The sequence below is a fragment of the Meleagris gallopavo genome, chromosome 5, assembly GCF_905368555.1.
Source record: "Meleagris gallopavo chromosome 5, MGAL_WU_HG_1.1, whole genome shotgun sequence".
Lineage (NCBI taxonomy): Eukaryota > Metazoa > Chordata > Aves > Galliformes > Phasianidae > Meleagris > Meleagris gallopavo.
The window spans coordinates 5,034,531-5,061,246 of NC_139408.1; the positions used below are offsets into that span (position 1 = coordinate 5,034,531).

Consider the following 26,716-nt stretch of genomic DNA (forward strand, 5'->3'; position numbering starts at 1 on the left):
CTGTCTTGCTGATGCTCAACAGCTTATTTTTAAAGTTGAAGCTTAAACTTTTGACCCTTGCAATGTAAAGAACTATGTTCCTGCCAGTCATCTGGAGTTGACAGGGCTGGTGCAAGGCTAGGGATGCCACAGGAAATGAATCATGTACGTGAGAAATTGTATTACCCTCTGGGTTTGGCTGTTTTCAATGACTATATTAACTGAAGCGAGACTGTAGGAGTTTACAGTGTATCCTCTGTGTCCATTGATATAGGATGACTCTCACAGTAATAGATCTCCTCCTTGGAATAAGAGGAACAGAGTTTGTCCTTGCTTTTAAAACTGATTTTTTTCTAATGGATTTCTTGTTTCACACAGGTTGTATTTAATAATTACTAAATAGTGGCAGCAGAGGAGGATTAGGAAGCAGTTTTTCCTTTCGTGGCACTTCCGTGTTTGGCAAATTGTCTTCCCTCCCTATTTTTCTTTTCTTGTTTGGATTTTCTCATCTCTCTTTGTTTTCTTTCTGTCCTTTTTGGCCTGTTCTCTTCCCCTGCCCCTTATCGGTTCTGTTAACTGGAACATATGGAGAGCTACTTTTAATCAGTGAAGAATTGATAAGTAAAATGCAGGCTGCTCTCTGCAAAATCAGAGAGATGCATATTTGCATGTGCTATGAAGGAGAGTTGCTGGGAAGTCTGTGAATGCTATTTCAGTCACTTAAATAAATGCAGCTTTGTGTACAGCTAGAAAATGGCTTGAATTTCCTTCTGGCCACTGGGAAGGGGTGTGGGGGGGGGGGGAGTGTTCCAGTGTTTCTTCCCCCAAGAGCAGCTGAAAGACCGTATTATTTAACATTTCAACTTTCTCATCACAGCTGCTTAGTAGCTCTTATCCAAAATAGCATCAATCAAATATATTATTTTCAGCAAGGAAAGATTTAGTCCATCTCCAGTTTCTGAGCTCAGAGCTTCAATTTAGTTTTGACAGCACTGATTGGGAAGCTGCTGCCCACACTGTGTACTCATGTCGGTCACCCACTCAGTTCATTCTCTGACCTGACAAGGTTGGAGCTCTGCTGTGTGCCTGTGTTACCAGAGCACTGCTGGTTTTCATTCCAAGCAGCTGGACTGAAGAGCAAACCATGCTTGGAGAAGGAATACACTGTTTTGTTCCAGTGCAAAAGTTGTTGCCTCACTCACGTCCCTAAGGAAGTTATTGGGTGCTAATTAACTCAAAAAAAAGTTTAATATATGGGTCAACTGAAATAAAAACCTGAGAGGATGGCTCACATCTCACTTGAAATTAGAATATAAGGGACTTGAGGGAGTTGACCTGTAAGAAGGAAGATGTGTCTTCAACACCAGACTAAGTACATCCTACCATAATACCAACTTCTCTTCCTTAGAAAAACTGCTTATCCACTTGCAGGCTCTTAACTTTTCATGTTAAGCTGTGATGGTGTTGGGCAGCGTCAGCATATGATATTGCTAATGTGTTGCCAGATTTTTTCACAGGCTGCCGCATGCAGTAATGAATAGAATAATCCCTCTACCTGTTTAATCCTTACAGCACTTTTGTGAGACTTAATTATTTACCCCTGATGCATTGCAATAATTTTTTTTTTCAGATTCAGGTGTTGAGAATATCAGTCGATAATTTCCTTCACTTTTGTTAGAATCTAAATAATATTTTTTTTCAGTGAAGGCATCACAGAAGTGTTAAACATATTACTGTGTAATTACGGAAACATTCTTTAAGGTTAATCCTATATTTGAATTCATCAGTGATGATACTACTTATGTAGTAAGGAACTTCAAAGCAAGTCCATTTATCTCTGGAATTGTCATTTTAATGACAGTAAGCAGAAGAGCAGAGAGGGAATATTTAGGAGAAATCCCAGCTTGGGACGGCATATCCAATAAGTCTCTTAAAGCTAGTGATAACTACTTTTGCTTAATGGTGCCAGAAAAGAAAATTGAGATACTGATTAACGATTTGGCAGGATTCTACTAAGTATTGCATGGTGCTGGAATTTGCTCTGTGTGCCAGCTCCTTTTGAATCTGCTTAATGAACAAGCTTTGATTAATGAACAGGGTTATTTTATTAATATAATAAGTGGTCCTTCGCCTCTATCCCCTTTTTCTTCAGCATTGCTCGTCTTAGTTCCCTGGGTGGCATGTTGTGTGCCAATAGCATTGAGTGAGGACAGCAGAAAACTTGTTCAGAAGGGTATTACTAGGTTGATGTGAATTCGCTGTGAGCAGAATTGAAGAAGAATATTATTGAGCAAAATTTGAGCAATGCAGCGTCCTTCTGACAGTGGTTTTCAGTTCTGTATAAGGATGTAAAAGAAGTATGCCTGCTGGGAATTGAACTGAGATTAGTGTGTGCTCATCTTCTCAACACAACTGCAGCAAAAAATGCATCATCAGTACCTATATAATAAGTCTAAATATGGATATAACAATTCTGATGGGCACTGAATAATGTGTCAAATAACTGAAATCCTCAGCAATAGTGCTGAATTTGGATGGCCTAATTTTCACTAAAATTTTACAGTTGATATTTCTTTTCAACTAGATCTGCTTAGAGAGATGCATCTACGTTGGAATTAGGCATGTGATTTTTTTTTTTTAAATAGGTTTTCCACTACCCTAAGCAACTCTGAGAACATCAGTTGAAGTGGGCAGCTTTCTTCAACTACGATTTGTACTAATCATGCTACTTATACTGAAAGAATGTGAATACACAGCTGGTTGGGTGGCTTCCTAGTTGTACATAGTATGCTTCAATCTGTTCCACTGTTGTTTTAAAGGAAGCAATGTAAGAATTGTACAAGAGAGAAATAAAGTGGTGTGCATCCCTCATAACATCATAATGATACCTAAGGGTTGTTGTATGTTGCTTTCCACCATCTTTGCAGGATTTTCTTGGCAGACTATCCCACGTGATAACCAATACCAGTATGCTTAGGAGGCACCGTTTGATTAATGAACACTGATTTTGAGTTATTCATTAGATTTCTTCCCTTTGAGACTGTCCTAATTATCTAAATGAACAGGCTCTCCTATCAGTACACAGACAGATTGTGATATTTTAAAAACAAAAATAGGATGAAAAGGATGCTAATCATGTTCAAATAACTATTGAAAGGATGGCAGACTGTTCAGGATGTTATACTTTTGGGACACTTTGTTCCACATAGCTCTTCTATTTCACATGGCTTATACAAAAGATCAGTTAAACATGGTGTGGAGTTTGATGTATGTGAGTCATGTCCTAGAAGGGCTTTTGCAATCGTCAGTTGGAACTGAGAGCAAAGCATTCATTGCCTTGCTCTTCATTAGACTGAGGAAGTTAATTGTCTTTTAATGACTTATCTCTTTGGTTTTATCTCTATTTGGGGCTGGAAGATAGACAAGATATTTTTGAGGTGTTACCCGCCACCTTTCTACCATTAATGCTGCAAAAACAGTACAGTATTTGCTGTACCAAACACGGTTAGAAGAAGAGCAGGGAACTGCTCTCATTTCAGCTTTTCTTCAAGCAATTGCATTGAGGTACAGAATGTATACTGTGGAAAAACTTTAACAGTTCAAGAACAATGAGGAGACAGGGGAGTGAGCCAGGAGGCAGTCCCAATTAACCTAAAGTTCTCCATTAAAAATAATATTTAAAAAAGCCCTGTGAAACTGGCTTCAATCTGGAGTAGCAATATCCAATAAATGGAGAAATGCATCACTGCTTCCAAATATGCTTTAATAAGCTTCCAATAATCTGGAGAGAAGGTTAGTGCTGAAATGTGGGGTTAGGGGGGTTGGGGAGGATGGACAGCATCAACATCAACGTGCTGTTTGAATCCCACCAGAGAGATGTAACCCTGTTCAGCTCCTGATTAAAAAAAAAAACACTTCCATTTCCATAGCCATTCTCAGGCTTCACTGAGTGGTCAGTGATGTGTCTTTGTGGTCTGAAAAATTAGGAAATGGAATACCTTTCATACCTTACCGGTGTTCAAACTGCTTGTACAGTCTGTATTTTTTATTTAGTTCATTGGTTTCCTGCTTTGAGAAACATATCCAATATTTAAAAAAAGACTTTTTTTTCCACTCTATTTCTTTTTTTTGCTTAGGTATGTCTACCTCATTCTAGACTATGGAAAATACAAAACAGCAGGTACAGTATGCTTACCTGCATCAAAAGAATCATGAGAGAAACAGAATGATAGAATCATAGAATGGTTTGGGTTGGAAAGGATCTCTAAGATCATCTAGTTCTAACCCCCTGCTATAGGCAGGGACACCTCTCATTAGACCAGGTTGCTCAAAGCCCCATGCAAATAGTCCAGGCATGTTTATCAGAATTTGATGTCTTGCCTATAATGTTTTTTGGGGGTTATCAAAATGAGAAGTATTTAATTGATGTTTCCTTACCTTGTTGTTCCATCAGTTCTTCAGGGCTGAGCAGGAGCCCTTTTGCAGCTTCCCTAGATGTTGAATCATTATCACAATAATAACACTAATTATGTGTTGCTGATGGCAGCCCTTGGTGACCAGGGTAAGTATCAGGAAGTCTGTACAGTCTGGCTTCAGTTTTCTGGGTCTCTCCAAGACATGCTTGAAAACGACATGATAATGAACTGAATTGCTCCTTTCCTCTCTGTCTAGTTTGACTTTTGATCATTACAACTAAGAGTGAAAGGAAACTGTCATGTTAATTTGGAAAGGCAGAAATACTATAGATGAAGAATGGTACATCTCTCTGGAGTTTCTTTTTAAAAAGACATACTAAAAAACCTTATTTTTTTTTAATGTTTTTTTTTTAAATTACTTCACTAACAACCTCCAGAATCTTATGAAATAATAGATAAATAAATGTTTGAATGGGTCATTGAATTAATTTCCTCTTAACCCCGTGGTCCCTGATACTGTAGATCATTCTGACTACTTGAGAAAGGACTGAATGAGATGGCAAAGACTCCAGGAACTTAAGAACTGAAGATTCTCCTCAGCGATCCTACCACTATGCTAAGTAATCATGATGGATGCTCACCACCATCACTTTACGCTGTAACAGATCCATTATCCTCAAGTATTAGGTCTTATTGAGAAACCTGACTACATTTTACTTTAATTTTCCTCTGATGCAGTACTTTGCCAATGAAAGTCAGATCGTTAGTTGGGTTTAAGGACCAGCAGCTTCTCTCCTAAGGCCAGAAAAAAATCTTTTTCACTTGCTCTTCTGCAATTTGGCTGTCTCTGAACAGTTTGAATATATTCAATGAATGCTGGCAATGGATTGATCATCCAGTTTATATTTTGATTCTGGAGGTTGTTAGTGAAGTAATTAAAAAAGACCAGTACACTAAGAAATTATTCCAGTATTCCATTGTTAATATGGCAGATATACAAGTAAAAATTAATGGCAGCAGCTTTCTACTGTTAATGTTAATACACGATAATTAAATTAATGGCTCCAACATCTATATTTCTTTGAGTTCTAATTATTGCCCAAAGCATAGAAGCTTAAGAACAGGAAGTTTATTTTCCCTGTCTGCACTCAGTCCTCAACATGTGTATCAGATCAAATTTATCTTACTAAATAAGCAAAGATGCAAGAGTGTTTTGAAGGGCTTAATGTTGAACATGAATCCCTCAAGCTTAGGCTGCCTGTTAAATGGCTCTGCTAACTGCTGTAGTCTTCAAAACTAAAGAGTTGTCTCAGAGATACTCATAGTACTCAGTAAACAAAAAACAAAGTTTAGAATGTTAGAGATGAATTAGGTACTGTGAAAAGTCTTAACAAGTCTTAAAACTTAAATAAGATTTTCCCTGAAACTGCACTTGAATGGTTTCTTTGAAAGGCTGTTTAAGAAATCTCTTTGTGGATTGTGTGTGGATTGCATTTTCCAGCAATCCTAGCCTTTGCATTCAGTAATATGAATTAGCTGTACCTTGCAGCCTCTCTCACCATACATTGGTTTGTAGAGGGCACAAAGTGGAATAGCCTGTGAGCTTCAGCGGCCTATGGATAATTGTGTCTTTGTGGGTGAATGTCCAAAATTGAGCTTTTGACATACCAAGCTCTAGTCAACTACAACTAGTTATGGATTGATTGTCAACTTTGATAACACCTGAACTAAAACAGATTTTTGATGTGGTCTCATGATGGAGAAATGAGACCGAGACAGTAGTCAGAGGCTGGTTGTGTGCTGTGCTTCTGAACCTCAGCTGTTGGATGTCTGGGGACCCAGAAAAATGAAGACAGTGACTGGAGGAAAAGCACCTAGAACACGTGGTGGGGCTTAATGATGGGGATGCTTAGGGACTTCTGCTGGTGAAATCCCAGTAACTGTGAAGTGATGCATGGTGTGAGCCAGTGTGTCTTTCTACCTGACTTTGCTGGTCCTGCAGAAGTGAAATGAGGAATGTAATGCTGCAGGAGGAGAAATATGGAGAATATGAGTGAGTGTTAAACAGTAAAGTGGAATAAAACTGATCTCAATGGCTCTTTAATAAATCCCAAAACCCTCATTGGCAATGGATTGCCACATTCTGTGCACCTTTGACAGCAATGCCTAGGCTTGTGGGTTCTTAAGGTTGCGTGAAATGCATAGTAGGGCTCTTAGTGTAAGGGGAAAAAAAAATCACATTGCCTGCTTCATGCGTGTGTCATAGGGAAAGCTGAGAGTGGAGTCCATTAGAAGTTTGAACGTGCTGGGTTATTCTGTTGTGATGTTGCTAAAAAGCTGTTTGGTTTCTTGGTTTAGAAGTTGTCAACACCATAAGCTAGCTCCAAGTCTGCATCAATAGCTGCATAAATTAGGCTCTGATCTAGCTACGTAGAGATTGCAAAGGCTACTGAGTGGAGAGTTTCATTATGTATACTGGTCTACAGAAATCCTGATTCATATGCAGTTAGCAGTGAAGCAAAACCAGGTTTTCTTAATTAGATTCAATGTTAAGATTTAGCTTTACATTTCTTGAAAGACAAGAGGAATATGTGCCAAAACAAAAATTTAGTTGCTGTAGGAAAAAAAAGTCAGGGTTGCATGCTTAAAAAAAAAATCATAGTTAGCCATAGATGGTCTGATTTCCTTCTGATCTCCTCATACGTGGTTCTGAGAACAGCTGTAAGGAAATAGATAAAAACCCCCGTCACTCTCACTTTTAGTTACCAGTGCATTTAAAATAACTACAAGATAAAGGCATTTGGATGGCATGGCAATGATAGTCATACTGACATCTGCCTGATCAGAACCGCAGTAGATACTGCAGGCTTGATTTGGTAAGCAGACCATGAATTCTCTTAAACACTATATTGACTTAAAATACATACTACTGCAAATAGGATGAGGCTAGGATTATTACCACCACCACTTTATAAAATGCATCATGGACTGTCACAGCTGTCTTTGGACTTCATTTTTCTACATCATTAAAGTTACAGAAGCTGAAAAATCTTAATTTATTTAGAAATTGAGATCAATTGAATATAAATGCTACATCAGCAAAATAAAGTACCTTTTAAGCTTCTGAATAGAGACACAGAATTTCGTGATGCATCTTTATTTCATTAATGCTTTGTGTTACTGATGTTGTCATTAGCAGCAAATGCCCAAAAGCTGCTTAGGTCAAGGGATGCTCTGAGCAGTTTAAATATCCTTAGATTTCTTTAAAAAAAAAAAAAAAAAGCAAAAAAAAAAAAAAGCTTTTATTGTTTCTCCAACACTAAATAACCATGCTGACATGATGAAAGAACCAAAGCAGACTTACTATTTGTAATAGCTTTCCATTACTATTTGTAATAGCTTTCCATTATTGCTGTCAGTGTATTCTTCCATGTAGCTATCAGGATGAGAGGTGGCCTTAAGTTGCACCACAGGAGGTTTGTGCTTGATATTAAGAACTACATCTTCTCAGAAAGAGTGGTGATGCAGTAGCACAGGCTGCCCAGGGAGGTGGAGGAGACACTGTCCTCAGGGCTGTTCCAGAACCTTGGAGATGTAGCACTGAGGGACATGGTCAGTGGGCATGGTGAAAGGTGGGCTGGGGTCAGACGCAGTGATTCCAGTGCCCAACCACTCTTCCAGAAAAGTTCTATTTCCCAGTGTCCAACCTGAATCTCCCCTGATGCAGCTTGAGGCCATTCCCTCTAGCCCTATCACTAGAATGAGCTATGAAAACAAATTTGGTCAGATTTACATAATATCAGTCGATTGTAGACCGACAGATGAGCTGAAAAACACTGTGGGAGCTGATTCTCTTTTGCTGAGCTTCTTTGATAAAACTGCATATGAAAATGTTAGAATTAATATTTGAAAAAAAAAAATGTAATGAGAAATTGATATCTTATTTTGTTATGGATTGAAATAGTCAAAGGAAGACTTGAAAACTGATGGTCTCTTATCCAGGGTGGGAAATGCATTTCCAAGCCAGCTGTGCTGAAGTACACTCAAAGAATATTTCTTGTAAGTATGATAAAAATAGAGATTGACTGAAGTGGCAAAATTACAGGCTTCTAAATAGGTAGATCTCAATGGTCCGCAGAGAGATGAGCTGTGAAAGAAATAGTGGTAAAGAGGAGCGTTTGCTCAAAGATGCACAGCAAGGAAACTGTCAGCTGCTCTGTCTTCAGGAATCTCATGCCCTGAGTCTCTGGAGGGTGGCTGAACTCTTTAAAGGACTTGATTCTGCACACAGATAGCAACCACAGAGAGATATTGCAGTCATCTGAATGCAGCCTGATGCCTGCTCTGAGCAAGTTTGCCACTGATGTTGTGGCAAACTGGTGACTCATCTGCACTCCATGTGATGATGCACCTGACTGTCACATTGCCTGAGCGTTTCCATTCTGCACTAGCGTTCTTTATATGCCTTCATCCAGCAGTTGAATTCTTGAGTTTTGAATTCCCTAGGCGTCCCAGTGATGACTCATGATACTATGGTGTGCATTCTTTTTATATAACTTCATTTCTAGAATTTAGTTGGATACAGTATGTCATTAGGAGCCAAAAAAATAAAAAATAAAAAATGCCCCCATCTCAAAAAAAGAAAGAAAACCATACCACTCAACTACAACAAAAAGCAACACTTTCTTTTGCATCAAACTTGTTTAAAAAAAAAAAAAATAGAAAACATGAAGTGACTTCTGCCATCGCTGCTTGTTCTCTCAAGGCAAGCTCAACCTTGTTTTATGTGTGAATTATTGAGTCAGCAGCGACTTTCATTCAATATCTGCCACTTATTTACAGGAAATAAAGTATTCAAAGTGCCGTGAGTGAAGAAAAACATGATTACTTCTTTAGGGAAAGGAAAGAATTAAGTGGACTCTGAGATAGCACATTGAAACTAGCTTATTTTTATTTTTTCCTGTTAAGCTATAGTAAAAAAAAAAAAAAAAGTGACCATTGCACCTTAGATTGCAGTTAGCAGATCTGAATTTGTATAAGGCTTATGAGATTTGAATAGGAAGTTAACATGTAAGTTGTCACATATGGTTCACACTGTTGTAAAGAAGAATGGCCTCAAGTTGTACTAGGGGAGGGTCAGGTTGGATATTAGAAAATTTTCTTCTCCGAATGAGTGTGAGACATTGGCACAGGCTGCCCAGGGAGGTGTTGGAATTACTGCCCTTGGAGGTGTTCCAGAGCTGCATAGATGTGGCACTAAGGCTGTGGTTAACTGGGCACAGTGGTGGATGCTTGGACTGGATGATCTTGGTGGTCTTTTCCAACTTTAATGATTCTGTGATGGCGTTATTCTGTGAAATCAAATAGAGTTGATGTTTGTGGTCATGAGCGATTTGATCCAGCACTGCTGTATCCAAAAGCACATCTTCCATGGTTGGCCAGTGCTTGAGCAGAGCTTCAAAGCATTCTTGTAGGCACCGCTTCCATGTGATCCTGACTGATAAATTGAAAATAAAATACTGAAATAAAATCCTCTTAAGGAAGTATGAGTTTGAACTGAGTGCTCTCACAGCCCAACGATGTTTGCTTTCTGACTATGATTGCTGCACTGAAGAAGGATGTGCGGATGTAGAAAGAGGAGTTGCTTGCTTGTGGCAAAGAAATGTTTCTGTGATGTGTAATGATACATAACTGAGCCAGCACAGTGTATTCACTTTCAGGAAGCATAATTGATCTTCCTTCTTGAATACTGGGAAGCAGCTTAAAGTTTACAGTTGTATCTGGGGACTTACTGAGTTCTTGGGTTGGCTGTTTGCAGTAGACGGATGCAATTGTTGGAGAAGCTGAGAGCTGCTACCTAATTGCTCTGACTGCATTAGAAAAATTCATCACTACTTTTGAACAAACTGCTTTTGGAGAAGAAGCTGCTTATCGTGTCTGTGCAACAGCACAGTGTTAAGATTAATCAGTAGTGAAATACACTGTTAAATAAAACCAATTAGAACCCATTAAAATATCATTTCACAAGGAAAATCCTATTGGCATTTAAGTGAAAATTGGTTTCTTTCTGAAGTGAAGCATTATTCAGAAGGAATAGAATTTTTTTGGACACTATTTTAAAGCCTTCAGCCCATGTACACACACAGCATTTACCTGTATTGGGATGGATGAGATGTATAGTTATACCTACTGACCCATTCAACTTTTCTGCTACATTTGCAGTTAGATGCAAAATGAGAGATCTGGCATAGAGGGATGTCTTGCTAAGAACGGTACGTGCTACATTAAGACAGGTTTGGGAACCTTGGCTTACATGCATGGGCTGCTCTTTGTGTGAGTGTGAATGGATTTGGTATTGAATCTGGGAGAAGGTGATGTCTTCAGATGGTGGAACATGTGATTTGGTACGCTTGTGTTATGACCTAAAATTCAAACTTGTCACAAATGCTAGAAAATCTCATAGTTTTAAGGGGAGTGCCTCTAGTGTGATAAAAGGCTAAATGTTCTTGTCTGTCTTCTCAACAATATACTATAGAGAAGCTTTAATTGAATTACAGAATGGCTTAGGTTGGAGGGAACCTCAAACATCATCTAGTTTCTGCCTGTGGGCAGGGTTGCCATACACTAGGTCAGGCTGCCCAAGAACCAACCAGCCTGGCCCTGAATGCCTCCAGGGATGGGGCATCTGCACTTTCTCTTTACAGCCTGTTTGAGTGCCTCACCATCCTCTGAGCGAAGACTTTCTTCCTAACATCTAATCTAAACCACCTCTCTTTCACTTCAGATTCATTCTCCCTTGTTCTATCACTATCTACCTGCTTAAAAAGTAGGTCCCTTTTCCTTCAGCTGCAGACAATGTATTGTTTGTTTTCTACTCTCTCTTCATGAGAAAAACAATAGCAAATTTGTCACAGTGAATGCTCTACTAATTCCAGATGTTATGTCGCTGAATGTTTTTAGGTCAATGGCAATTGTCTCAAGATGAGTTAACTCCAATATCCTCAGTTGTTCCTGTGATTTTTCTGGAGAATACCATGAGTGTTACGCTCACTGGAAATCAGGGCAGTTCTGACCTTAGGCTATAACATTTAGCGAGTGGTTGTGATCAATGGTTCTGTATAAGGGTGGGGGCCGGTCACAAGCGGTGTCCCTCAGGGATTGGTCTTGGGACTGGTGCTCTTCAACATCTCCATCAATGACACAGACACTGGCATCGAGTGCACCTTCAGCAGGCCTGCAGATGACACCAAGCTGAGTGTTGTGGTTGATACGTTGGAAGGAAGGGAAACCATCCAGAGGGACCTGGACAGGCTGGAGAAGTGGGGCCGTGAGAACCTGATATGGTTCGACAAAGCCACGTGCAGGGTGCTGCGCTTGGATCGGGCAATCCCAGGTATTCACACAAACTGGGGGAAGATCTCCTTGAGAGCAGCCCAGCGGAGAAGGACTTGGGGGTCCTGGTGGACGAGAAGCTGGGCATGAGCCAGCAGTGTGCACTTGCAGCCCGGAAGGCCAGCTGTCTTCTGGGCTGCATTATAAAAGGGGTGGCCAGCAGGGAGAGGGAGGTGATCGTCCCCCTCTACTCAGCTCTTGTGAGGCCCCATCTGCAGTGCTGTGTCCAGGCCTGGGGCCCCCAGTACAGAAAGGACGTGGAGCTCTTGGAGCGGGTCCAGAGGAGGCACTAAGATGATCAGAGGGCTGGAGCACTTCTCCTATGAGGAAAGGTTGAGGGAACTGGGCTTGTTTGGCTTGCAAAAGAGAAGGATGTGGGGAGACCTCATTGCAGCCTCCCAGTACTTGAAGGGAGCATATAAACAGGAAGGGGAATGGCTGTTGATGAGGGGAGACAGTGAGAGGACAGGGAGGAAGGGCTTTAAACTAAGATGAGAATTTTAGGAGGAAGCTTTTTCACTTGGAGAGTGGTGACACACTGGAGCAGGCTGTGGATGCCCCATCCCTGGAGGCATTCAAGGCCAGGCTGTATGTGGCTCTGAGCTGCCTGGTCTGGTGGTTGGCGATGCTGCACACAGCAGGGGAGTTGAAACTAGATGATCATTGTGGTCCTTTTCAGCCCAGGCCATTCTATGATTCTATGATAAGATGGTGGACTTGATTACCATGATAACTGATATGTATTAACTTCTGTCTTTTTCTTAACAAACCACAAACAAAGAGGAATAGCTGTTCTGCCACCTTTTCATGCAGTCATGCATGACATACTTATATCTATGAATTTCCATCTATGTTCAGATAGATATATGGGCACATTAAGAATAATTTTGGAGATATCACTAAAAAAATCCAAAAAATAATTCCACTTTCCTAGAGTTAATAGGCATGTCTGCAACACTTGAAAGCAAAATACAAGCTATAAAAATAGTTTTATAGACTTATAATAGATCAGTACATTTTGGAATTAAAGGATAGTTGCAGCAGGAAATACTCCAATTGTCAGTGACCACAGTTTGTTATCTCTGTTGTAGCTGTAATTATTGGCTAATGATTTGATGTATTAACTTCACAACACCAGGTTGTTTGTAGACTTCTTTACCCAAATAATTAGGAAATGATGAGGTTTTTTTACCCAAGATGTTTGAGACTGATGAAGTACAAAAAGAAAAATACGTCCCTCAGTATCAGAGGACTTGAAAACTAATGAAGATGAAATAAAAAATACAGAAAGGATAATATACTGAAAGTGAAGCATGACAGAAAACCCACAGTGATTCATGTAGCCATGAAAGAAATATACTGACTGTCAGAATCCAAGGTCCTTTAGGAAAAAAAATGTAGTATGAAATAGATCAATAACTAGCAAGGAAGTCTGCAATTGCTTTCTAACTTTGTGTAGTCTACCTGACTCTTCCATACAGGAATCTAGGAAGAAAATTCATTTTCATTAGTCTGAAAAACCTGCTTCAAAGGTTCTTTGACATTTTACTCATTTCCTCTAGAGAGTGTATATTGGATCACTGCATTATTTTTTGGAACGTAGAATGGTCAATGACAATATTGAGGTGATTCTGGCTCACAATTGCTTTTCACCATTGGGTTTCAGAGAAATGAGTGTGAGGTTTGCACTCGTAGGACCTTTTGATTCTAAGAGAAAATCCTAATGAAGAACACAGTAAGTTGTTGATGTAGTATGAGCAAACAGTCTGATGTTCCCTATGCTTAACTTTATGACTAGGTAGCAGAGGGTGTTTTGAGAGGAAGGTGAAACATTTGAAAAGCAAAGGTGAAAAATGAATTTTCCATTGATAACTTTTTCCTTCTCCTATTTCTCACTGGGATTTGAGCACAAGTTGTCTATTAATATCAGTAGACCTGGGCACCTAGGGGTGCCTCCTGTTTTTCTTCAGTAGTTAATGGGTTAAGAAGTGCAGCAATCATTTTTTACAATTGTGATCAAAGCAAAAACCCTAGAGATCCTGACATTAATAAGACTAATTAAAGTAACTTTAGCTAAAATTATAGTTACAAAATCTTTACTAAAATCTTAGATTTGTATGAATATGTATATGCATGCAGACCTCACTAATGGTTACTTTCTGTGTTTTTACCAATTTACAAGTGCCTTCTGTGCTTGTTCTAAGATTATCACAGAAATTTGTACTTGCATGTAAAAATCTCCCTGGGAATTACTTGTCTGCTTTTTAGGGCTGGGGGGACAGAATATACAGAAGACGAGAGGAAAAGAAGAACTGACAGGCAATTATACTGAAATTTGTATTTGTACAGCCTAATCCAGCTAAATTTAGGGAGTGGGGGAGACCACCTTTCTATACCTGATGGGTACAGTTACACTGAAAGCATCTGTCGCTTACTCAGATGATTTTCAAGTACGCCGTGTTTACAGTGATATTTTTGTGCAGCTGACCAAGTTGCTATGGCTCTGCCAAAGAACTTATACAGCAGTGTTTGTTCCTCACCACCTGCTGCTTTATGAGCAGCAAGACAGAGAGCTGGTACATGGATGAGGAGCATGAATGCCCTGAAAGGACAATGGCTAAGGAAGGAAAGCAAAAATTATGTGAATCACGTACTGTATATGTAATTAGTAACCTGCAGGTTGGATTGGGAAAATACATTGCAAAGCTGGATGAAAAATACAAGCGGTATTACTTTTAAATTAACTTATTCAATCCACATTTCTATATAGAACTCACTAAGTTAAGGCAAAAAATGCTAGGGTTTTGAATATATAATTTCAGAATATTTACATTTGCAGATCACTGGGCTTCTCCAAATATTTATAATTATTTTTCCTTTGAAAAAAAAAAAGATATGCTCTCATTACAAGACAGATGTTCATGGTTGTTCATTAGTCTGCCATCTAGAATAATCCTGCCTATTGCCTTGTTTGGAATTACAGCTGCTGCTTTAATGGGTGCAGAGTAGCACTGGTTTTCTAAGTGAAGAACATGCAGGTACGCAGCATCTGAAGCTCTCTTCCTCAGTCCCATCTGCTTCTGTCAAGAGCTCTACTAAAATGCAGCTTGAGCACCTGAAATCCAGCAAAGCACTATTGTGCTTGTGGTGGAAAACAGTTATCAAACCTGAATTTTTAGAAACTTGAGCAAAATGGACAAGTGGCTTCAGACAGCACTTATGTACAAGGACATAAAACCTAAACTTGTGCTCTAAGCCATGTTTATCTGTGCACTCTGTGTAAATATCTTCTTTGCTAAGGGCTAGATCACTCATCAGCATAGGTGGATTCCAGAGTTGCAAGAAGCCTAATAGCTCAGGGGATTGAAGTGCTACCTAATGGAGCTCAGTTTATTGCATTTTTAAATGAGCATATATTTCTCGATTATTTTCTTCTTCTTCAAAAAGTATAAAATGTCAAACTTTATGGAGTAGAATTAAGTTCTTCAGTAAGGAAGAACAGCATAGAACAGCATTAATATTGGAGTTGAGTTGCTATGTTTTTAAGGTGATGTAATATAATTACCTTTAGTACAAATATAGATAGATATGCATCACTTGACATGTTGAAGCCACCATGCTTACCTAAGTAATCCGATCTTTACTTGTCTCAAAGTGTTTCTGCAGTCAGGCTCGGTTAAGTCTACTGAAACAGTAGCTCTGAAGGTTTGCATGAGGTTGGGGAGAAACAATAACTTAGTGTTGAATGTGAGGAAAATCTGTAATAGCAGAAATATGGTTTTAACACACTTGTGCTCAACACTGTTGAAGATTGTGTAGCAGGCTGTGTAGTTGAAAGGATGCCAATGGGGAGATGTTAAAGAAGTATGGAAGAGGATAAAGGTCATTATAGTTCTATTAGGAAGGTTTTGGTAAAGGAAGGTACAGGATAGCAAACACAAAATGGAAAGCTTACTTCCTCAAATTCTGCATATTGCATATTGTGGTTCTCGACCATGTAGTCTGCAATCAAATCCAATTTTGATGGGCTTCCTGTTGCTGCCTACAGTGCTCTGCCAGCTTGTAATTAAAGATAATTATATGCTGAGTTTGTGACCTGCGAAACCTGTTCTTGCTGTTAAAATCTGTCAGAATCAACCTGAAATTAAGAAACTACAATAAGAAAGTCTTGCACCGTGAAATGCTAAAGTTCATTAGTATGAAAATATAAAGATCAAGGAAAGGACAGGAAAGCTGTCGGAGGATTTAACTACTTAATATGGAATATTACACGATGTCGCCTTCCTTATGGGAATGAGTAAATTAAAGAATACCACGAGGGTATTAATTTGCATTTCTTAGATATGTACCACTTTCTGAAGTTATTCACTTTAAAAAAACTTTCCATTATAAAATATTGATTAAAAACTTAACATTTAGACACGTCAACCTCCCAATCTAATGAAAAGAATTAGCTCAAGGATTATTTTATAATTTTTTTTTTAATGTAAGATATGATTTAATATACTGTAGAGAGTAGCCATATAAAAAGTCATGGTTTGTCCTAGATTAATAATAAATCTCAGTAAAAAAGCTCTAATAATGTATTGAATGAGTTAGTCATTGTTGAAATGTGTTCTGTTATGCGTAAAAGTCACCATCCAGGATGGTCTCTACATTACAAATTGCATGCTGATATTTCTTTTATGCTTTAGAAAAGGTAAATAAACCCTTCTATTACTTCCTAGCTATACATTGAACAAAGATAAATACTAATATACAGCAGCATACTTCAGTTTCCTTATTTTGACAACAGGCTCATGTTTCAGGGAGTCATACACATGCAAAAAAGTCAGTAGTGATGTCTAGTCAGGTGTAAGCCTGATAGTTTGAAAAGGGACACAAGGACTGTGGTGTTTCATTCTAAGGCTCCAATAGCATGGTAGCTGATCCTTATGCTCCAAAAGCCTCAGCTCACTTTTTCTGTTACTTTTAAAAACAAAAATGAAAAAAAAAACAACACAACAAAAAAAAAAACAACAAAAAAGACTTCCATTATACTTTCATCACAGACCAAATACAAGCCTGAAATGTAAGAAGAAATCTGTCAGATTTTATTTGTAGGCAATGTGCTCGTCGACCATTAGAATTTGGGTTTGTTTTTGTTTTTGTTTTTTTGAGAGCAACAACAGAAAAGCAATTTACCTGTGAGCATTTTTCTTACTTTCCTTAATTTAATTTTCCCATTTAAGTAATCTGCAATAGGGCAGATTGCTTCTGCTGGGTATGTTGGCTACAAAAACAAACATGTAAATAAATAAATAGCTAAGATAGATAGTCTCTCAGCTACTTATTTCAAAAGATGAAACAGCATGCTGCCTTGAATTCAGAGGGATCTGCCCCCTGAGAGTGTCAGAATACAACCTTATAGAGCTGTAACTGCCAGAAAAGTGCTTGGTTTTTGTTGGTGTTGATCTTTTTAGTGAAGTCAGTGCTGAAAAGTGAGTATTAACACAAACTCAGGTGAAAATATAGGAGCAGATGGTTGTGAATTCATAGTGGTATTTTATGCTTAACCTGTGCAGAAGCTGAAACATGTCTTTAAGCAGAGCTTCAGGAAGCTCTCACCATCAGTGGAGTGAGCAATATGTTGTCACCTTTGAAATACTGTCTGAAAATACTCAGTCTTCTTGTCTGGTAGAGTGGCTTAGGCACCCAACTCAAGTGCCATTAGAGTATAGGTTGGATGGGGTGCTGGGCAGCCTGGTCTAGTACCAGATCTGGAGGTTGGTGGCCCTGCCTGTGGCAGGGAGTTGGAACTTGATGATCATTGGAGTCCCTTCCAACTGAAGCCATTCTATGATAGTGTTTTATATCATGGTAGGTATTGTTGTTTGATGTGTTATTTTTCTCAGCTTAGGCAAGAATGTAGACAAAGTTTTCCTAGTGAGTTACACTGCAAAATGCTTTTTCTATATGTTATTAATGAAATGCAAGCGTGCTTAGGCCATCAGTCTACCTTATGCAGAGTTCAAATAAATGACCTTTTTTTTTTTTTTTTTTAAAAATACTGGGATTAAAGAATGGGATTTGAAAGCTCACATGTGTATGCCATCTTGCATGCTGTGCTTTAATGAGATCCCTGTGAAACAGCCTGGTTGTAATGGAAAAAATCATATCCATTCTCTTACCTTCCAGCTTCTAGAATACATGCTAGAAGTATGGGCCACTGCAAGAACTCATCTTGCTTGAAAGAAGTGCAGCAATCATCCAGATATAAGGTGAATGCTTAGAGCTTTTATTTTAGCTATGTACCCTTACACAGTCCTTTGTGTCATTCTTTTACTCTGCTATAGCTTCACAGATTAATATGGGCCTATTTTCCTTTCGCTAGAAAACTAGGTTAGAGAGTAGAGATGGGAAAGAAAAAAGCACGTGTAGAGATGATAGTGCTGTGGTCCTGGATTACTCTGCAGGGATTCAGCCTTCAAAATTACATAGCATTTTTAACAGCTTTTGTATTTAATATGAACATAACTTTACATTCTACTCATTCTAAAGAACTGGGGGCAGTATTGGAAGCCTGTTGAAACCTCTTCCCTTCCCTTTTTTAGTTGCAAGGTGAGCCAAAAAGATGAAGAGTTTAAGGATTACAGCTTTATCTTGTGGACCGTGCTGAAATAGATTAATTGAATCAAAGTATAACTGACTAGATTTCCAGAGTGAAATATGATAGAAAGTAGACTTGATCAGATTCTAAATGATAAAATGGTGCATTTCACAATATGTAAAAATGACAAGAAAAAGTCAACAGAACATGAAGTCTTCCACTACCGTGGAATCCTAGTTTGTTGGTTTGTTTCATTTAAAGGTGGAGAAGAACTTGTAAGATAACAAATTAGAGCTACAGTAACTTTGTATTGAAATTCAGAAGTGCTGCAGTAAATGTGGGGGGAAAAAAAAAAAGAATTTTGGAGCATTATTTTCTCTCCATTTAAACTCATATGTGCTCAGTTTTTGTACGCTTGGGGTGTTGGATCTTTTTGTACTACTTGGGGCCAATCTCAGGGACCTTTTGGGTTAACTGGCTTGGCACAATGGCAAGCGACTGCTGGACTGGGAAAAAATTGAACACAGCATCAATGCTTTTGAGCAGTTAAAACAAACAAACAAACAAAAATTTAATAGAAAAGGTTTTCAAAATATTTGAAAAGTGCCTTCTTTCTCCCTCTCCTTTTTTGGTGGCGTTGGAGAATTCTATGAAAGATTCTTAAGCTATGTCAACAAAGTTGATTGAAACTAAAAGATAGTGACTTTATGATTAACAAAGTGTCCAACTTAATTATAATAGCACATTTTAATATTGCTAATATTTGTGAAGTAGATATCTAATCAATATATGGACTGGCTTTAATTTGAAACTTTTAGATTAGTAAAGAAAACTAGAAGTTGGAGTGTTATGAAGCCTTTTAGGTCATAAGAGTTTTCACAAGCTCAGTATCTCAGTTTGGAGCTGAAATTTTCACTGTCTGTTTCACTTTTCACTGTAGATAAGATCACAGATGGCTACAGAGAAGTACAGATGCTGTTTTCCTACTGTGGTTCCCTGCACAGTGAGGTAGGCATATGTAGTGACTTAATATCTGAATTTTTTCAGATAAGCAGAACAGAAATTTCCCTGTCATACTTGACTGATGCTTTATGCTGTTCATTACAATGTGTTTTTATGGACTGGTTTAAGTTTTAGATTATTAATGGTATGTGCATTAAATTTATATATATACAACTAATACATGAAATTAATTTAATGTTGTGGTAGTCTGACAAAACAGCTTCAGACTTTATGTTTAAGAAGATTGTTCCACTATAGTGTAGAATCTAAAGAATTTTTAACTATGAAATTATAACATAATATTAGTGTGACAGTCTCGCTGTTGAAGTAATGTAGTTATTTTCCCTGAGTTCCCATTATTTCTGTATTAATGACATTTTGATACAATCTTGATAGTATAATTGTAATGCATGTCATATCTAATAAAATTTGAGTTATATCTGAGTAATATATAATATCTATATATAAGCTTCTCAAAAGCTAGATTTTTAATAGGGTATAACAGAAAACAGTTTGAAATATTAGGAAATTCTCATTCTTCCACCGAGGAAATCAGTTATCAGTTAGAGCCTTACTTCATTCCTCCTTTCTTCAGAGAAGTTATGCAGACTCCTTTTGGGGGAGGGGATGCAGAGGCATTTGGTATACATCACTGGCGCAAATGAGATCGTGCAACGTGTCCTGTTGTAACTCAGTGGTACATTCTTGACTGTTCATAGTCTATTATAATATCCTCTATTTGGCCATAAGAACACTCTAACTATTTGTGTGTTATGAAACAACACAGTAGAACAAGTATAGAACTAAGTGGAAAACATATTTATGACCATCATGAATAGCTATAACAGTTTCGGGATGACAAAATAAAGGTGTAGTTTATGCATGTGTTTTGTATGCTGCTGGTAATCATGTTGCATTTTATTGAAATATCCATTTGTACCTTTGTCTGAAACTACTCATGGTATGTCACATGAAACTGTGAATACTTATTGTAATGTGGAATTCTTGTGAGAGTCTTGTCACTAGTAGCTGCTATGTGATTCACCCCACACCAAATGACTCTTTACATTGGGGTATTAACTTATCTTAACTTACCAAAAATGCTTAAGTACTTTTTTATTTATACAAGTTTCAGTAGCATGGCCATCAACTCTGATATTTGCATCATCAGGGTGGGGATATTTTTAAAGTTAAAGACAAAAATATCATAATGATTAAAGTCTGCCTTGGATGACATTTAATCTCATTGGAGCTTTAAAAGACTGCATGCTTTACAAGTGATCTAATTAGATCCATTTCTTGTTGTTATTGTTTTGTTTAATAATTGATTGTGGGCTAGGGTCCAAATATAGTACAGGGAGAGGAGATCTGTCCTACATGTAAGTATGGGTACCTGCCATTCTTTACTGTTTTAAATTAAGGGGAGAAGCAGTGAGGAAAGTTTTAAATGACTACACATATTTTAAAGAAGGGATCTTCAATCAATGACTCCATTTCTGGGTGAAAACTTTGCGATGCTTTAATGGAACTAGCTGGATTCATGCTCTGCTAAATATGTTATGTTCTGATTAAGAAAAGATTTCTTGAAAATTTCTCTGATATAATAAAAACCATTCTGTTTTTCAACAACATCAGACATATTTAATATAAAAAAAAAAAAGCGTTAGAAGAATTCTCTTGAACTCCAGAGAGACTTTAAAATTAAAAAGCAATCAATTTAAAATGCAAATGCAAGCAACTTCTTAAAGCATCTCTTAGCATACTTCAGAGGTGGGTTGAGGCTGATACCTAGAAAAATCATATCTAACTGGAAGAAATGAGAATGGTTCCCAGCCTCTCCACAGATACTCGGATGTCATTGAAACTTGATGTTCTTTATTTTGAAGAAAAAAAAAAATACATAAATACTATATTGTTACTTAATCTTTTAGACTTGTCTCACACAAATGGAAAAGGTCATTTTTGAGACTTAATTTTTATTTTGTCCAGGAAGTTTATCAGTAGCTCTTGTTATAAAAGTCACTTATGCAGTCTGGCTTTATGTATTAAGGAAATATTTCCAAATTAAACAATAGTTATTTAAGCACTTGTGGATTGTCATATCGCTTTTGCTTGCCCATATTCTTTTTGTCTTCAGTTTCTAATACATGCTAACTTCAGCAGTCTTGAATTTTGGTCTGAGATGGCAGATTTGCCCTGAGGTGTCTATTGGATGTTAAGCAAAGCTCAGCTCAGATCTAAAAAAGGAAGAAAGTTCAGAAGTGAACAACTGCTGCCTGGAACAGTTTTCTGAAGGTGTTCTAACTCCTTTTTTATAATGACCTTGGTGGGTCTGATTGCTTTTTGTGACTTAGATTTCAGCTTATGTAGCAATGAAATGAGAGGGCTTTCTATAACCTTGGACTTGGCATACTTAATACCATGCAGTCTAAATATGCATCGTACATGACAGCATCTACAAGTTGTAAGTATTAGATACATAAGGGCTTTTAACTTTGCAACCACTTGCATAATAAAATAAAAATTTAAAAAGTGTTGTTTTCTTAATGTGAAGTAATATGCCGCAGGTTGTTTGTAGATGTTAAGGGGCTGATCTACTTCCTCTGTTTACACAATTTATGAAGGAAGAGGAGAATGGGATTTTTCCTAGTGCTGTTTCCTTATACTCCTCCCCATTTAGCACACAGATTGTAAATTTACAAATGAAGTAGTTCAACACTGCTGGTTCTGTGATTATGATAGGTAAGTCCAGATATTTTTGGGTGAGCTGGCATTGCTCTTGTTTTCTATTTTATAAAATTCCTAGAGCTTCTCATTGTTCTGTGCAGTGGTTGGATCAAGACTTGCTGTTGTTTCTAGAATTCCTGTAGCTCTAACATTGCATAAAACATAGGTCTCCAATGAGTAAGAAAGCTAGGTAGACCAGGTGTGGTAAGCATTCGTAATCATTGCTGTTTTGAATAGTGGAAAAAGAGGTTTCTGAGAATGATATCGAGCTGTTCTTTCTTTTCAATAATTATACATCTGTGAAATTGCTCATTTCTCTGCGCTTCAACAGCAGACCTCTGTGGGCTGCATGTATTTACTAAAGGTTCACAGGATAATTTGTTCTGGAAGAAACCTACTCAAAGCAGAGATATCTAGGAGGTTAAATTTCTGTAAATTTATTATTTTAATAAACTTCTGAATTGGGTCGTTCTTAGGTATAGAAAGAGCTGTCTTGGAAATCTCTTAAAATTACAGTTTTTCCTGAAACATGTGCCTTTAGAAAAGAAACTGGTAGAAACTTCCATGTTTGAACTTCCATGTATGAACTTAGCACAAGTCTTTTGCCATGCAGACAAGTCACTGAGGCTCCACCATTCAGAGCTAATGGATTGCCACGGTATTTATAAAAGCACATCTTGAAGCTTGAGCAGTGAATCAGTCACTCCAGACTATTACCTCACAAAGTGATCATTGCTAATGTGTCAGGTCTCAGTCAAGAGCGTTAATACAACTACTGCATGCAGTTGATGCATGTGTTTATGCTGAATTGGGTTTGTACATGTGGCAATGAAATATTGGGCTCAAGTACACAGCAATACTTCACCCTGAAACTTATGCTTTGCCTTCCTATTTTGATAAGAATATCTTGCCTTTTGGTAGCTTAACAGATGTGCTAAGATTTTAATTAAATCAACTAGTGTTCCCTAAGGCAGAAGAACAGTCTACTGGGTGATGGAAGAACAAGAAAATGGAGTGGGAAAAGTGGGAGAAAAAGTGGGAAAAGGCATGCTGAATCTGTTTTTGAAGCTAAAGTGATATGACTTTTTTGAGGGAAGAGATATGTGAATGGAATTTGAAATGAGGTTGAATGTTGAGTAGGTATTCTTGGTAGCTGAGAATCCATGAAAGAGAGAGCTTCTGGATTCTGTTTTAGGTAAAAAAAATATTAAAAAGAGCTTTGTTTTCATAGCCTGAGTTTTAGAAATCTTTGTCATTCTTTTTTCTAGCTAGGGTTTTGTAAAATTAGATTTTGTCTTCTGACTATTTATTATGATTCAATTACTTTGGATTGACATAAATTTACTGGTTCTTGGTCTTCCATCCTTCCAGAAGAAGCAATTCTCGCAAGCAAACTCCTGGGTCACTTACCTATAAAGGTCAATGCTCCTGATTTGTTTTATAAGCATAAAAAACGTATCTGACTTAGAAACTACAAGTGGCAGAGGGAGAGAGACTCCTGTTGATGACATTAATTATCCTTTGATAAGGTAGTGTGAGAGTGGTGAGTGTTAAAGAGAACAAGGAAACATGGTTTCTCAGTCCCCTGGCTTGTCTTGTCTCTTGTCCCTTTTGCTTCTGTTCAACCAGCACTGCTATTCCAGAACTACACTCACAGATATTGTGTTGTTGAACTCAGAGATATGCATTAGCTAGCTCATAACAATTATCCTTAAGAAATGCCTTTTTGTGTATTTCCCCTATTATTTAATGTGCTGTTTATCAGAGTTGACTTCCAAGATAGAATTCTTACACGGAAACTTGGTGCCTAGTCTTTATATGGCGTATTACATTTCAATCTTGAAATGTATGAAGTTACTTTTCTAGTTATACGTAAGGGTTCTACAGTTCAACAAAAACATGGGTAGATGCATTTGTATGTGCATGTATGCATTCATACATGCATGAAATAAAAGCTGACACTCTCTGAATTGCAGTGGTGATATGGTATTTACATCATAACACAGTGTCCTTTATAGAGCACAGGCCATGAAATTGGGATGGCTGAGTTCTGCTTGTACTTTGGCTCAGTTGTAGTCTTTCAATAGTAACTATGATAAAAACATAAGCCAATTGCAGTTGTAAAGCTCCCTGAAATAGAATTCCTTATGTTTGTCCAAGTGTTGTGCCTTCATCCTTCTGAAAATTACCTAAGTCCAGTCTTGTGAAGACTTCCATCTTGACAACTTCATTATTCTACAGCAGGAAATGTTAATGGTCTGTTATATTAAATATGTTTATAGAAGCTTCTACTAGCACATATACATTCAAGATAACTGAGTATCACATCATTATGCTGTAATTCCTTCTTTTTTCTTACTATTTTTAATTCCAATGACCAAAAATAAAATAGGGACCCCAGCTAAAATAGTTGCTACATGAATAAAGGCAGAAGTGAATGTCTTTCTGCTCAGGCAAGCTTAAGCTTTGTAATGTATTTGCAAATGGTGACAATTGATTTATTTTCTTCCCTAAAGTAGGCAATGATACTCCCATACGCAGTATATTTAGGCAAACTTGCAAAAGTTTGTGTGACAAATAGTGTGACTTGGCACTTCTAAGGAAAGATACTGTTTTTGAATTTTGCAATAGTAGTTCCAGTGTTTTGTTCTTATCTATATTTAAGGTGCTGTTCTTGTAAAAGAGCACATATAATCATCTGAATTCTTTTTTGCAAAGCTAGGAGTAATCATATATTTAATAAGACTGCCAATAAACGTAAGCAAAAAAGGCAGAATGTTTCACTGTGAGTGAAAATACAATATTTATTGAGTTCTGCATTTCTAATGCCTTTGTATAGAATATTTGTATCTAACATCTTTGAAGTTGTTATACATCAATATGTGATCTCTCTTTAAATATGCATAGCACCAAACAGATTATATAAAGCTAAGAAAACTACCAACCATTTTTAAAATATAAATACGATTCTTTTCTTAAGATGCACTTAGTACTTTTTAAAATGCATCTTCTCTTAAAAAGAAAAATAAAATGGAAAAGACCTAAACCCAAATTCTCCAAAGCTCAAGATTTAGTTCCGTTAATTGTGTTTGAGGAGTAAAAGGATGTCTCGTAAAAGATGTTTTTTCATGTCTTCAGACAAATGGGTTGAGTGCAATCAAATCTGACAATAGTGTCTGAGGTTAACTGCCTAAGTCCATCCTTACACAAGTTTGTCTCTTAAAAATGCAGCTATTCTTAGAGGGCATGGTGGGAGTGGATTGAGCTTGGGCTTGGTGATCTTAGAGTTGTTTTCCAACCTTAATGACACCATGATAGTAGTTGGAGAATACTTGTGGTGAAGCTGCTCATCTTCTTGAGCATTTCTTTTCCCTTGCAAACACAGTGAGAACCTGGAGCTGAAAGCAAGACTCCTTATTACTCATCCCCTTCCTCAAAAAATAAAAAAGAGTAACAGCAAAATTAAAAAATAATTCCATCTGTTGAAAAATTCCATGAGATTTGTTAAACTTGTTCAGTATAATTGAGCATAAATTACTCCCTTGATGTACACCTGCCTTCTTTCCTCTCTTCCATGGTGTATGTGTGGGCATGTAAAGGAAGATGGAAGAAGTCGTGGCAGTTGGTATGTGTACATGAGATGTCTGGTAGCCTGGGAAGGTTGGCTTTTTTTCTGGAAGAGAAAATGAGAAGCTGACTGCACTTTTTATGACCCTTTTACTGTTCTGTCATAAATATCCATGGCAACATGTCTGTTTCTTTCATGCTGGTACTGTATCATCAAAATAACAATAAATGTGGATTTAAATTAACACGGTTGAATAGAACTTGTAGCCAAGTGTGTCTGAAAGGAACACTGTTGTTGGAATACAGAAGTTTTCAGACATTATCTTACTCTTTCTCCTTTTTTTTGGCTATTTATATTCCTTTTCTTGTTCTCCTTTTCTCTCCCCTCTCTCTCAGCTCATTGTGTAGTGTGTGTAACTTAATTTGTCAGTTCCATCTCTATGCCACGTGAGGCCTTTATAAGGGTCAAAACTAATTTCAGAAAGGTTTCCATTCATTTAAATCTGTGAGTCTCTATTGGCTTTGATACACTCTGAATCGATTCCTCAAACTATTGAATGCAGTGATACACCAGTGCACATTGTGGAAACTTTTATTTTATGGATGTGATGCATAATGTCGTTTCTGGATGACTTTCATTTGATCGGGCAAACAAATAGAACTCCCTCTTCTAATTATCAATCTTGCTTGCTTATAACCAAGCTTGTTTTGTTTTGTTTTGTGCTACACAGGAAGTTAATTTTTGTTTTGATATTCTATTATTGTACTGTTGGTCAGGTGCTGGAATGGGCTGCCCAGGCAGGTGGCTGAGTCACTGTCTTTGGAGGTGTTCAAAAAACGTTTCGATGTTTACTAAGGGACATGGTTTAGTGGGGAATACTGGTGGTATGTGGATGGTTGGACTGTATGATATTGGAGGCCTTTTCCAACCTTGGTGATTCTGATTGTTGCGTGATTTGCCATCCAACAAACTTCACTTGTGACAGAGTAAGGAATACTTAAAACGAAAACATTTGCAATTAACAGTGAGCTTTACTTTCTATTT

General features: G+C 37.6%; 1 protein-coding gene across 10 annotated transcripts in view; it reads left to right on the forward strand.

Annotated features, from left to right (window-relative positions):
* LOC100539913 (leucine zipper protein 2-like) overlaps positions 1-26,716 on the forward strand; it is a 251,299-nt gene that overhangs the window by 89,669 nt on the left and 134,914 nt on the right. For 3 of the 10 annotated variants that reach the window (XM_085223956.1, XM_085223952.1, XM_085223958.1), the window contains 2 exons: positions 17,964-18,046; positions 19,316-19,383. The exons of the other annotated variants lie outside the window; for them this stretch is intronic. The gene's annotated coding sequence lies outside the window, so the exon portion shown is untranslated. The remainder of the gene's footprint in view (positions 1-17,963; positions 18,047-19,315; positions 19,384-26,716) is intronic. 10 annotated transcript variants of the gene reach the window in all.